Source organism: Chiloscyllium plagiosum, chromosome 13, assembly GCF_004010195.1.
Source record: "Chiloscyllium plagiosum isolate BGI_BamShark_2017 chromosome 13, ASM401019v2, whole genome shotgun sequence".
NCBI classification, from domain to species: domain Eukaryota; kingdom Metazoa; phylum Chordata; class Chondrichthyes; order Orectolobiformes; family Hemiscylliidae; genus Chiloscyllium; species Chiloscyllium plagiosum.
Window position 1 is genome coordinate 80,375,993 of NC_057722.1, and position 13,237 is coordinate 80,389,229.

Here is a 13,237-nt window from a genome sequence, read left to right on the forward strand (position 1 = left end):
ACCCTCTCCTCCCTGACCTATCACCTTCATCTCCTTTCCCACTGACCTATTGTACTCTATGCTACTCTATCCCCACCCCCACCCTCCTCTAGCTTATCTCTCCACGCTTCAGGCTCTCTGCCTTTATTCCTGATGAAGCTCTTTTGCCCGAAACGTCGATTTTGCCTGTCCTCGGATGCTGCCTGAATTGCTGTGCTCTTCCAGCACCACTGATCCAGCATCTGGTTTCCAGCATCTGCAGTCATTGTTTTTACCTTGTCTACAGAATTGTCAATTATTTTTTAAAGCTATTACAATCTTTTCTTCTGCTTCAAAAGCAACATTTTAAAAAATATAACTGCAAAATATTTTCACGTGCTCAGGTGTTCATTTATCTTTGACGTTAATACTGTCATAAAGCAGGACAATTTAACTTCCAAATCCATGACCACTTCCATTTAGAATGTTATGGAAATACTATCACCTTCAAGTTCCCCTCCAAGCCATTCACTATCGTGACTTGGAAATATATCACTGTTCCGTCAGTGTCACTGGGTCAAAATCCTGGAATTCCCTTCGTAATGGTATTGAGAGTCAACCCACAAAAGGTGGATTGTAGCGGTTCAAGAAGACAGCTTACCCCCACCCTCTCAAGGAGCAATTAGGGAAGGGCACAGTCAGTGACACCCACGTCCATGAGTGAATTAAAAAAAAATTAATTCTGATTCACCACATGCTGCAGCTTGCACTCTTGCTTTTTGTTTCTCTTACCTAATTTCTGCTCTTCCCAGCTCTTGGTTCACTTGCTGAATTGTGGTTCTCTGGTCAGTAACTACCTTCCTATACCTCACTAAGTCACCATTGTTCACAGCCATTGATATCAGACGAGTATCTTCCATCTGAACCGCTACTGAGTGTTTGTTTTGGATTGCACTTTGTCTAGTTCCTTGCCTTTGGTCCCTGATGGTCGTGGTGACCTTACCATCATAGTAACCTTACTGTCATGGTGATCCTACTATCATGGTGACTTTACTGTCCTACCATCGTGATGACCATACCGTCACGATGACCCTACCATCACAGTCACCTTACTGTCATGGTGACCGTACCGTCATGGTGACCCGACCATCACAGTGACCTTACCATCACAGTGACCTTACTGTCAAATTTGACCTTACTGTCATTGTGACTCTACCAGGAGTTAAGAACTCCTGATGACATCACTCTCATAGACAATGGAATATTGAAGTCTCTCCACCACAGCAAGGTGGCATACCATGGAAAGGAAACATGGGGAATATACTGTGACCCACTGGCACATTAAATAGCAAATACAATCAAGACTGATCCCACAGATTTCTCAGCATCTCTCCTGGATGCTAAAGACATGAGTCATCAAATGTTATTAATCTTCAGGGTGACATGGCGGCTCAGTGGTTAGCACTGCTATCTCACAGACCCCACGACCCAGGTTCACTTCCAGCCTCGAGCAACTGTCTGTATGGGGTTTACTCATTTTTCCTGTGTCTGTGTGGGTTTCCTCCTGGTGCTCTGGTTTCCTCCCACAGTCTAAAGCTATACATATTAGATGGATTGGCCATGCTAAATTGCCTGTAGTGTACAGGGATGTGCAGTCTAGGTGGATTAGCCATGGGAATTGTGGGGTTACAGACATAGGTGGGGAGGGTGCTGGGTCTAGGTGGGATGCTTTTCAGGGGGTCAGTGTAGACTCAATAGGCTGAATGTAGGGATTCTATGATTCTGTAGCAATGACCATTCTTCATTTTGCCAATCTGGTCTTCAGATCTCTTGAGCTGTTCTGCCATGGATGGACTCAGCAACTTCTGCTCTGGTCAGTTCCCTGGGCCTACGCTCAACATCAGCAACTACCCTTCAGTGCACACTCATGAACACAACTCCAGATTTTCACTGACAATTAGCTTCACTAAGCTAGATCCAGCTCTGAGATTTTTGTTTTCTGAGTTCTTCTCTTGTTTAATTGCATCAAGCATGTGCCGCTTGTGAGCTTTCCATCTCCCAATCTCAGTTTTATCAAAAACAGCTTCTTCTGTCACCCCACAGCTCTAGGGCTTCTCCAAAGATGTGACCCAACACTCATCTTCCTGATAGCCCCTAACACTTCTTCCAGAGTTCTAACAGCAACAAGTTATCTATCCATGAGTCAGAATACAGCAAGGAGATAGAGGCTTGGTATCGTGGTGCAGTGATGATAACATCTCTCTAAATATTGGAAAAACTTTTAAAAACTGATCATCTACTTCAGGAAGCATGGAGGAGGACACACCTCTATCAACATCAATGGAGCTGAGATGGAGATGGTCAAGAGCGTCAAGTGCCTAGGAGTGATGATAACTGACCATCTGTCCTGGACTTTTCATGTAGATGTGACTATCAGAAAAGCACCACAACGCCTCTTCTTCCTTGGGCAGCTTAGGAAATTGAACATGTCCTAAGGACCCTCACCACTTCTACAGATACACCACTGCAAACATTCTATGTGGATGCATACTGGCCTAGTACGGCAACTGCTTTGCCCAGAACCGCAAAAAAGTTGTACACACAGCTCAGACCACCACGGAAGCCAACCTCCCATCCATGGACTCCATTTACACTTCTCGTTGCCATGGAAAGACTGCCAACATCATCAAAGAACCCTCCCACCCCGATAACACCCTTCTGCAACTTCTTCCATCAGGCCGAAAGTATAGAAGTTTGAACATATGCACCAACAGGTTCAAGAACAGCTTCTTCCCTGCCATATTAGAGTGCTGAATGGATCTCTCTACTTTCAAATGGTGTTGATCTTGCTTTGTGCACCTCCTGTGCAGCCGTAACCTTACATTTCTCTCTCTATTTAGGCACCCTATGGTTTGTATCGTGGGTTGAAAAGCGTGATGCTTGAAAAACACAATAAGTCAGGCAGCATCCAAGGAGCAGGATAGACGACATTTTGGGCATAAGCACATCATTAGGAATGATGATGGGCTTATGCCCGAAACATCGACTCTCCTGCTCCTCAGATGCTTCCTAACCTGCTGTGCTTTTCCAGCGCCACCCTTTTCACTCTGATCTCCAACATCTGTAGTCCTCACTTTCTCTCAGTCTATGATCTGTATGTTCTTGTTTACTATGATCTTCCTGTACTGCTCACAAAACGTTTCACTGTATTTAGGTACGTTTGACTACAATGAATCAAATCAAATCTGTTCTTATGTTTTCTCACTGATTCCCATACACTAATCCCACGTAGTTTAGTTGCTATTAGGATGCTGTTAAGAAGGGAATTCCAGGATTTTGACTCAGCAATACTGAAGGAAGTGTGATATCATTCTGTGTCAGGATGGGGAGTGGCTTGAAGGGGAACTTGCAGGTGGTGCTGTTTCCATTCATCTGCTGCTGTTGTCCTTCTTGTAGCATAAGCCCACCAAACAAAACTGTCACTGACTTTGGAATTTTGAGAGGAGTTAAGGGCGCATGGGATCAACAAACTGTGGAGTGAGACCTGTTAGTTTGCAGGCCTAGAGCAATCAAAATTTCACATTTTAAAAAAAAACTAGCCTCAACAACAAATGATTCTCTCTCACTCTCTCGACACAGATACTGCCAGAACTGCTGAGTTTCTCCAGCAATTTCTGTTTTTGTTTGTTCCAGATCTTCAGCATCGACAGTTCTTTATTTCATTAAAATTAGAATATCCTGTTTCAATTCATTGTTAACTGTCTTGATGCTGTGAGCTAATATTAAATTCTTTAATATATAATGGTTTCAACAACAAATATGTTTTCCCTTTTGCTTGCATTGTATGGAACATAATATATACATTTGCTTTTTGTTTTTACAGGATATATTACCTCCGTATTTACATTTCAATGTAGATGCCCTTTCAATGTCTGATTAATTAGTCCAAATCTGTTTTCAAACCTGTTCATCTTTGTTATATCTGGGACTGGGGTTGACGACATCATTAAGAAATGGTTCCATGTTCTATTAAATTCAGAATGAGAGCTGTGGTTAGCATTGACACATTTCAAAGTATATGTAGGTCAGTGCGCTGTTGAAGACAGACAAAACAGTCACAGTTTTGTACCACTTGGATCACTACTTCTAGATCTTTAAACTAAACGTGGACAAAAGTGAAAGGTCAATTCCTTTAACTATATTAATGTAGGTCATGGTACATTTGGGGAAAAACATGTTGAAGTCCGAAATGTTACAGAGAAGAGGTCAAAGGTGAAAACTACTGGAGCTCCCAAGAACGAACAACAAAACTCTCATCTCAAAATATTTTTAACTTGGGACAGAGATCGACACCTTCGTCCAGGAAGTGCACAATGTTGGGAAAAAATGGATTAAAAAGAAGTTTCAGGGAAAGATGCATTTTGTTATGTCAAAAAGCCTTAAACAGCTGTACTTGATAATTCCAGCATCCACTATTACAATAGTTATGTCATGATTTGGAGACGCCGGTGTTGGACTGGGGTGTACAAAGTTAATAATCACACAACACCAGGTTATAGTCCAACAGGTTTAATTGGAGGCACACTAGCTTTTAGAGCGCTGCTCCTTCGTCAGGTGGTTGTGGAGTAATGTCATTTGTCATGGAAGACAGACCTGCAATAGAGGGGGTTGACTTATGAGAAGAAACTGAGTAGACTGGGATTATATTCATTGGAATTCAGAAGAATGAGGGGGATCTTGTAGAAACATATACAATTAAGAAGGGAATAGATGAGATAGATGTACAGAGAATGTTTCCACTGGCAGGTGAAACTGGGACAAGAGGGCATAGCCTGAAGATTAGGGGGACCAGGTTTAGGACTGAATTGAGAAGGAACTTCTTCACCCAGAGATTTGTGAATCTATGGAATTCCCTGCCCAATGAAGTGGTTGACACTACTTCTGTAAATGTTTTTAAAGCTAAGGTGGATTTTCTTTTAACAATAAAGGAATTAAGTGATACGGTGAGAGGGCGGGTAAGTGGAGCTGAGGCCATGAAAGATCAGCCATGATCTTATTGAATGGTGGAGCAGGCTCTAAGGGCCGGACGGCCTACTCCTGCTCCTGATTCTAATGTTCTTCTTAAGTGCTCCCAATTGACAATAGGGTTCTTTTTGATTATAAATTGGGTGCAAGCACATTTTAAGTTTTATTCCATTCATTATTGCTGTTTTTGACTAGCCCAGTAAATGTGGCTGTAGGAAACCAGCGGTGTATTATTGTTGAGGTGCATCTGCCCAGAGGTCCAGAAACAAAAACAATTGGTGCATCCTTTGGACTGTTTCCAGGAAGTGTGTGTTTTATCTTTCATCTTCCATCCTCCATTTCCTGGAGAGGACTGGGACAGGAAAATGTGGGTAAAGAATTACACTTTGCTGTACTCCCTGTCCGTTGTTCTGCTCCTATGCAACAAACAAATGCCAGGACATGACCACCTCCAATAAGAGACAGTCTAACCAATGTCCCTTGATATTCAATGGTGTTACCATCACTGAATCATAGAGTTGTACAGCATGGAAACCAGACCCTTCAGCTCAGGTTACCCATGCCAACCAGGTTTCTTAAACTACACTAGTCCCATTTCTATGTATTTGGCCCATGTCCCTTTGAACCTTTCCTCTTCACGTACTTGTCTTTTAAATGTCTTTTAAATATTGTAATTGTACCACTTCCTCTGGCAGCTCGTTCCATATACGCACCACCCTCTGTGTGAAAATGTTGCCCCTCAAATCCCCTTTAAATCTTTCCCCTCTCACCTTAAACATTTGCCCTTCAGTTTTGGATTCTCCTACTCTGGGGAAAAGACCTTAGCCATTTACCCTATTCATGCCCCTCATGATTTATAAACCTTTATAAGGTCACCCGTCAGTCTCCTAAGCTCCAAGGAAAAATGTTCAAACCTACTCAGCCTCTCCTGATAACTTAAACCTTCCAGTCTTGGTAACATAACTTGTAAATCTTTTTTGTACTCTTTCCACTTTAAAATATCCATTCTATAGCAGGATGACCAGAATTGTACGCAGTACCCCATATGTGGTCTCATAATGTCTGGTACGGCTGTAACATGATGTCCCAGCTCCTGTACTCAATGCTCTGACCGATGAAGGCAAGCATGCCAAATGCCTTCTTCACCACCCTGTCTCCCTGTAATGCCATTTGCAAGAAACTATGTACCTGCACCCCTAGGTCTCTCTGTTCAACAGCACATTCTTGGGCCCTACCATTAACTCAGCAGGTCAGGCAGCATCCAAGGAGCAGGAGAATCAACATTTCAGGCCAGAGCCCTTCATCCAAATATTTATGTAAATGACAAACAATAACAGTGGACCCAGCACTGATCCTTGCGGCACACTACTGGTCACAGGCCTCCAGCCTGAACATCAATCCTCGACCATCACCTTCTGTCTCCTGCCATCAAACTAAACCTCCAATGTCAGTGATATTGGTGTTACCATTGATGAGAAACTCAACTGGATTGCCATATAAGCATAGTGGCTACAACAGCAGTCAGAAGCTAGGATTAACTCTCCAAAGTCTGTCCACAATCTACAAATAAAGAATTGGCAGGCGGAACCTGCAACTCACACTGTGATGTGCTCTCTTTGTCACTTTCTGTCCCATCCACATCCCTTGACATTCCATGGTGTTACAATCACTGAAACCCTCACTAGCAACCTGCGGGTTGCCATTGACCAGAAACTCAATTGAACTCACCACATAAATACAGTGGCTACAAGAGCAAGTCAGAGGCTAGAAATATGCACTTCCCGACTCCACAGCCTGACCACCATCTACAAAGCACAAGTCAGGAGTGTGATGGAATATTCCCCACTTGCCTGGATGGGTGTAGCTCCAACAACACTCAAGATACTTGACACCATCCAGAATAAAGCAGCCTGCTTGATTGGCACCACATCCACAAGCATCCCGTCCCTCCACAATCAACGCTCAGTCACAGTAGTGTGTACTATCCACAAGTTGCACTGCAGAAATTCACTAAAGATTCTTAGATAGCACCTTCCAAGTACACAACTACTTCTGCCTAGAAGGACAAGGGCAGCAGATACATGGGAGCACCATCACCTTCAAGTTCCCACTCAACATCCTGAGTTGGGAATACCGTTCCTATAGTGTCGCTGAGTCCAAATCCTGGAATTCCCTCCCAAGGATATTGTCGGCCAACCCTCAGCAGATGGACTGCATTGATTCAGGAAGGCAGCTCACCACCACCTTCTCAAGGGCAATTAGGGATGGGCAATAAATGTTGGCCCCGGCATTGGCATCCATGTCCTATGAGTGAAATTAAAAAAATAAATCCTCTGAATGTTAAACTCATACAATGATGATCTTCATTATGTCTGCTATTGCACGGCAGGTGTACTGAAGTAACATTCAATGATAGAAGGATGTTACTTAAGTATTTTCTATCATTTGACTAATTGCAAAGATAGATACAGGGGATACCTGTCTATTGCTACAGTAACAGAGGGTCAGTTTGAATTTACACATGTGCAGGACACCATGTGCAATAGGAGTGATGATAGCACAGAGCATGGCAGCAGCTGGTTTCACTGTTTAACCAAACTATCCTGGTAGTTTCACTCATGGACGGAAGATTTCCAGCTTCTACCCACAGAGGTCCCAGTGCCGATGGAGTCCTTGGTGAAGATCCAGAGATGAAGGTTGAAACTTTATTGCTGGAACAGCACAGCAGGTCAGGCAGCATCCAGGGAACAGGAGATTCGACGTTTCGGGCACAGGCCCTTCTTCAGGAATGCTGTTCAGGATTCCTGAAGAAGGGCCTGTGCCCGAAACGTCGAATCTCCTGTTCCCTGGATGCTGCCTGACCTGCTGTGCTGTTCCAGCAATAAAGTTTCAACTTTGATCTCCAGCATCTGCAGACCTCACTTTCTCCTTGAAGATCCAGAGAATCCAGTAAAAACATTAAAACGATCGCCAAAGTCAGAACACCCGAGTCAGGATCGGGAGTCACCTCTTTTTGCCAAGAAAAGAAAACATGAGCAAATGGCTGTGAAAGAAATGGTTAAAATATCCACAGAGAAAGGGAGAGTTTGCTTCAGATCTAACAATCCACCCAATCCTTCCAGCAGAAGTTGCTATCATTTCTTGTTTTTGTAATGAAGATTCTCTGAGAAGTTAGGATCTGTTTGGGAATATTGGTCAGTGGCTGAGGAACCCAAGAAAAGTTGAATGCATGGATAAAATTTGAGCTATTGGCTATTGCTTCATTAAGTCAGTTCAATCATTGCACTGTCACGGGTCAGCAGTTAAACAACTCCATACATTGCCTAGAATGAACCAGTTTAAAGTTAACCATTAATGATATTTTATTACAGTTGGCTTTAAGGATCTTTGCCAAATGGTTTAAAAACAGCCAGCTCAGTTCTCATGGTCATGTCCTAGGATTGAAATTTGCATCAGCTGAGCTGTGTGCTGTGGCACGATTTCAAATCTACCAGCTGAGGTATTTTTAATATATATTTCTAAGTTCGGCTTGACTCGTAAGAAAATCGTGATAAAGTCCTGTGAACTTTGTGCTGCTATGTTTAGATTTTTGTACATCTGGTACAGAAAAGAATGGTGAGTAGGTTACAACACAGTTTAGTCAGGACTGCATCTTCAAGGAAGGCATCCTTGCAAGAGGATTCGCAGTAGGTTAAAATCTTCGAGGAGAAAGTGAGGACTACAACACAGTCAGAGCGAGGTTGGATCTTATGTAGTCACAATGCATTTCCTGAAAAAGTCTGGAGGGGTAGAGTGGGTAGTTGGCTGGATGGGTGGTTTGTGATCCAGAGTGACACCATCAGTATGTGGGTTCAATTCTCGCACTGGTTGAGGTCATCATGAAGGTCCCGCCTTCTTGACCTCTCCCCTCACCTGAGACACTGTGACCCTCCAGCTGCCTCTCTAATGAGAGAGTGGGACTAATGGTGACTTTACTGTAAGAGAAGAGGATACTACAGTAATTCTAATATAATTTCAGATTCACAAGTTAGTAAAGCATTTGAAAAGGTCCCATGTCAATCTGGTCAGAAAAGCAAAAGCCTATGGGATATAAGGTAATGTGTTGAAATGAACCTCTGTCTCACCTCGAAGGACTGTTTGGGGCCCTGGATGGAGGTGAGGGTGTGGTGGAGGCTTTGCATCTTTTCCGGTTGCTGGGGAAGGTACCTGGGGGTTCAGGGAGCTTGGTGGCGGGGGGGGGGGCCGGGGGGGGGGGGGGGGGGGGGGGGGGGGGGGGGGTGTAGGTGGGGGGTTGATATGGAGAGTGGTGCAAACCAAGGAGACTTCCTAAAAATTCTGGTTTCCTTCCTATCGGAAAGATGTTGTGAAACTTGAAAGGATTCAGAAGAGACTTACAAGGATATTGCCAAGGTTAGAGTATTTGTGCTATAGGGAGAGAGGCTGAATGGGCTAGGGCTGTTTTCCCTGGAGCGTCGGAGGCTGACGGGTGACCTTATAGAGGTTTATAAAATTATGAGGGGCATGGATAGGGTAAATAGGCAAAGTCTTTTCCCTCAGGTGGGGGAGTCCAGAACTAGAGGGCATAGGTTTAGGGTGAGAGGGGAAAGATATAAAAGAGACCTAAGGGGCAACTTTTTCATTCAGAGGGTGATCCGTGTACGGAATGAGCTGCCAGAGGAAGTGGGGGAGGCTGGTACAATTGCAACATTTAAGAGGTATTTGGATGGGTATATGAATAGGAAGGGTTTGGAGGGATATGGGAAGGGTTTGGAGGGAAGGTGGGACTAGATTGGATTGGGATATCTGATCGGCATGAACGGGTTGGACTGAAGGGTCTGTTTCCATGCTGTACATCTCTATGACTTCTATGACTGTCGAATGGAATGGTCCTTGTGGTAGGCTGAGAGCGGTGGGGCAGGGGAAGATGTTCTTGGTGGTGGGATCTAGTTGGAGTTGGCGCACATGTTTAAGGATGATGCGTTGGACGTGGAGTCTGGTGGGGTGTACAGAATGTGAGACACCGGGTCTTCTGTATGTGGCTCACCATGGCAGTCGCCAACCTGTCCACAGACACAGCCCGCCACACACATGCTGGAGGCAGCACTGAATGTATCAGTGGCCACCTCCATCCTTTTGTCTAGTTTACTGAGTGTGTCTGACAGAGCTGCCTGCTGTTCCTGTACCTGTCTATGTATATTTTGACACAGTCAGTAATGGCCAAGCCCAACGGAAGGTCTTCTTGCTGGGGCTGAGCAGGTTCCTGGTCTTGTGTGGGAGGCAGTGAACCAGCTTCTTCCTCGACCAGCTGCTGGCGAACAGTCTCTCAGGATGCTCTTTGTAAAGAGGCTGGAATCCACACGCATGCTTTTTTCCTTCTCTAAGTGCCATCCTCAAGCTATTGCACACTCCCTTGTTTGGAGTTATGGAACTGGATACAGGATTCTGGAACAGAAATGGAACATTCAGTGGTGTTTGACCTGAACTAGGCAGCAGTCCTGATGAAGGGCTTATGCTTGAAACATCGACTCTCCTGCTCCTCAGATGCTGCCTGACTGGCCGTGCTTTTGCAGCTCCACACTTTTCGACACAGTCTAAGGCCATTCCATGATGGTACAGCAAGGAGTTGGAAACAATATAAAAAAATGTATATGCTAGAGAATGTTTTATGTGAAATTTAAATGTGTATTCTACATATGACTAGTAAGTATAAGTGTAATAAGGCATTAAAGCATGCTCTTGAATGACATTGATGCACATTGCACTTTATTTAGTGTCAAATTTGCACTGTTATGTAATGTATCTTCACAAGTTTTATGAATAAATTATACCTTTTAGAACAACAAAAAACTTTGGAGTCAGGAGGTGAGTTGTTGAAAGTGAAAGCAGGGGTCTGCGAACCTTGTTCTTTAAGCTGAGCTCAGCATTGTGCTGTTTTCACTGTGATCAGCAGATGGCAGTCTAACAGATAAGAACAAATAATGCCGTGGAAGGAATGATATCATGAATACATTTTTAAGATACTATTCTTTATACATTTCAAGAATCTGTTCTATTATACAGCTGCATTTGCTATTATGCACTGATTAACATGGTTGCTGAACAATTAATAATTTCTGTAAATTTTAAGAAGCAGTTTGATGGAGGTCATTAGTCATAAAACCATAAGGACAAGAACAGGAGCAGGCCATTCAGCCCCTCAAGCCTGCTTTGCCATTCAATAGGATTATGACCGATCTGACATTCCTCACTTTCCTGCCCTTTCCCCATAATCCTTGATTCCTCAACTAATCAAGAATCTATCTTGGCTTTAAATATACACAAGGGCTGTGCCCTCAGAGCTCTCTGTAGCAAGGAGTTCCAAAGACTGACAACTCTCTGTGAGAGAAGAAATTCCTCCTCATCTCAGTCTGAAATTGGTGCCCCTTTATTCTGAGACTGTGCCCTCTGATCCTAGACTCTCCCATGAGGGGAAACATCCTCTCAGCATTGATCCTGTCAAGCCCCTTCAGAATACGATATGTTTCAATGAGATCACCTCTCATTCTTCTCAACTCCTGTGAGTAGAGTCCCAACCCATTTGCTCATAATCCTTTCATACCAGGGATCATCCCAGTAAACCTTCTCTGAACTGCCTTTAATGAAATAATATCTTACCTTAAATAAGGGACCAAACTGCTCTTCAAAATCTTAAATGGTTTTAATTTAGTAAGGGATGGAAAACTGGTTCCAATGGTAGAATGAGTCATAGCCAGAGGCTAAAGTTGATTGGTGAAAGGAGAGGTGAGATGAGGTAACAGGTGTGATCTGAAATGCACTGCCTGAAAGTGTTGTGGATATAACATTTAAACCAGAATTAGGTAAATATTTGAAGGGATAAGAAACCAAAGGGTTATTGGGAAAGAACTGGTTAGTGGGATTATGTGGATAGCTCTGTGTAAGATTGGCTGCAGGGCTCCTTTTGAACTGTATCGTTCTATAATTCTATAAATTCTATTCTATTAATGTTCTGGACAAATGAACTGAGGACATTGTTGCTAAGTTTGCAGATGACACAAAGATAAGTGGAGGGAAAGGTAGTGTTGAGAGAGCAGAGAGGCTGCAGAAGGATTTGGACAGGCAAGGAGAGTGAGGAAAGAAGAGGCAGTTGGAATACAGTGTGAGAAAGTGTGAGGTTACACACTTTGATGGGAAGAATAGATGAACATAGAACAATACAGTGCAGAACAGGCCCTTCAGCCCTCAACCTTGTGCTGACCAGTGAACAAATCTAAGCCCATCCCCTTACACTATCCCATCATCATCCATGTGCTTATCCAAGGATTATTTAAATCTCCCTAATGTGGCTGAGTTAACTACACTAGCAGGAAGGGCATTCCACACCCTTACCACTCTCTGCGTAAAGAACATGCCTCTGACATCTGCCTTAAATCTATCACCCCTCATTTTGTAGTTATGCCCCTTCGTACACACTGACGTCATCATCCTAGGAAAAAGACTTTCACTATCTACCCTATCTAATCTTCTGATCATCTTGTATGTCTCTATCAAATCCCCTCTTAGCCTTCTTTTTTCCAATGAGAACAGACCCAAGTCCCTCTGCCTTTCTCATAAGACCTTCCCTCCAGACCAGGCAACATCCTGGTAAATCTCCTCTGCACCTTTTCAAATTCTTCCACATCCTTCCTATAATGGGGCGACCAGAACTGTATACATTATTCCAAGTGTGGCTGCACTAGTGTTTTGTATAGTTGCAGCATGATATTGCAGCTCCGGAACTCAATCCCCCTCCCAATAAAACCTAACACACCATATGCCTTCTTGATTCGGAGATGCCGGTGTTGGACTGGGGTGTACAAAGTTAAAAATCACACAACACCAGGTTATAGTCCAACAGGTTTAATTGGAAGCACACTAGCTTTCGGAGCGACGCTCCTTCACCGCACAACAATCAACAGACAGGAGGATTCCCTCCCAGTTGGGGAACACTTCAGTGGTCCAGGACATTCAGCCTCGGACCTTCGGGTGACCATCCTCCAAGGTGGACTTCGGGACAGGCAGCAGAGGAAAGTGACTGAGCAGAGGCTGATAGCTCAGTTCGGTACCCATAGGGAGGGCCTCAACCGGGACCTTGGGTTCATGTCACATTACAGGTGATCACCATTGCACCACACACACACACACAGATATGCCTACACACACACACACTCTCACATACATACAGACACACAGACACAGGTACACACAGACGCGCACA

General features: G+C 43.9%; 1 protein-coding gene across 2 annotated transcripts in view; it reads left to right on the forward strand.

Moving 5' to 3' along the window:
• The window catches only part of LOC122556235 (thiamine transporter 2-like), an 83,388-nt gene that overhangs the window by 35,636 nt on the left and 34,515 nt on the right, over positions 1–13,237 (forward strand). Inside the window, exon 1 of one of the 2 annotated variants that reach the window (XM_043702839.1) lies at positions 8,410–8,482. The exons of the other annotated variant lie outside the window; for it this stretch is intronic. The gene's annotated coding sequence lies outside the window, so the exon portion shown is untranslated. Of the gene's footprint in view, positions 1–8,409; positions 8,483–13,237 lie in introns of those variants that run through there. 2 annotated transcript variants of the gene reach the window in all.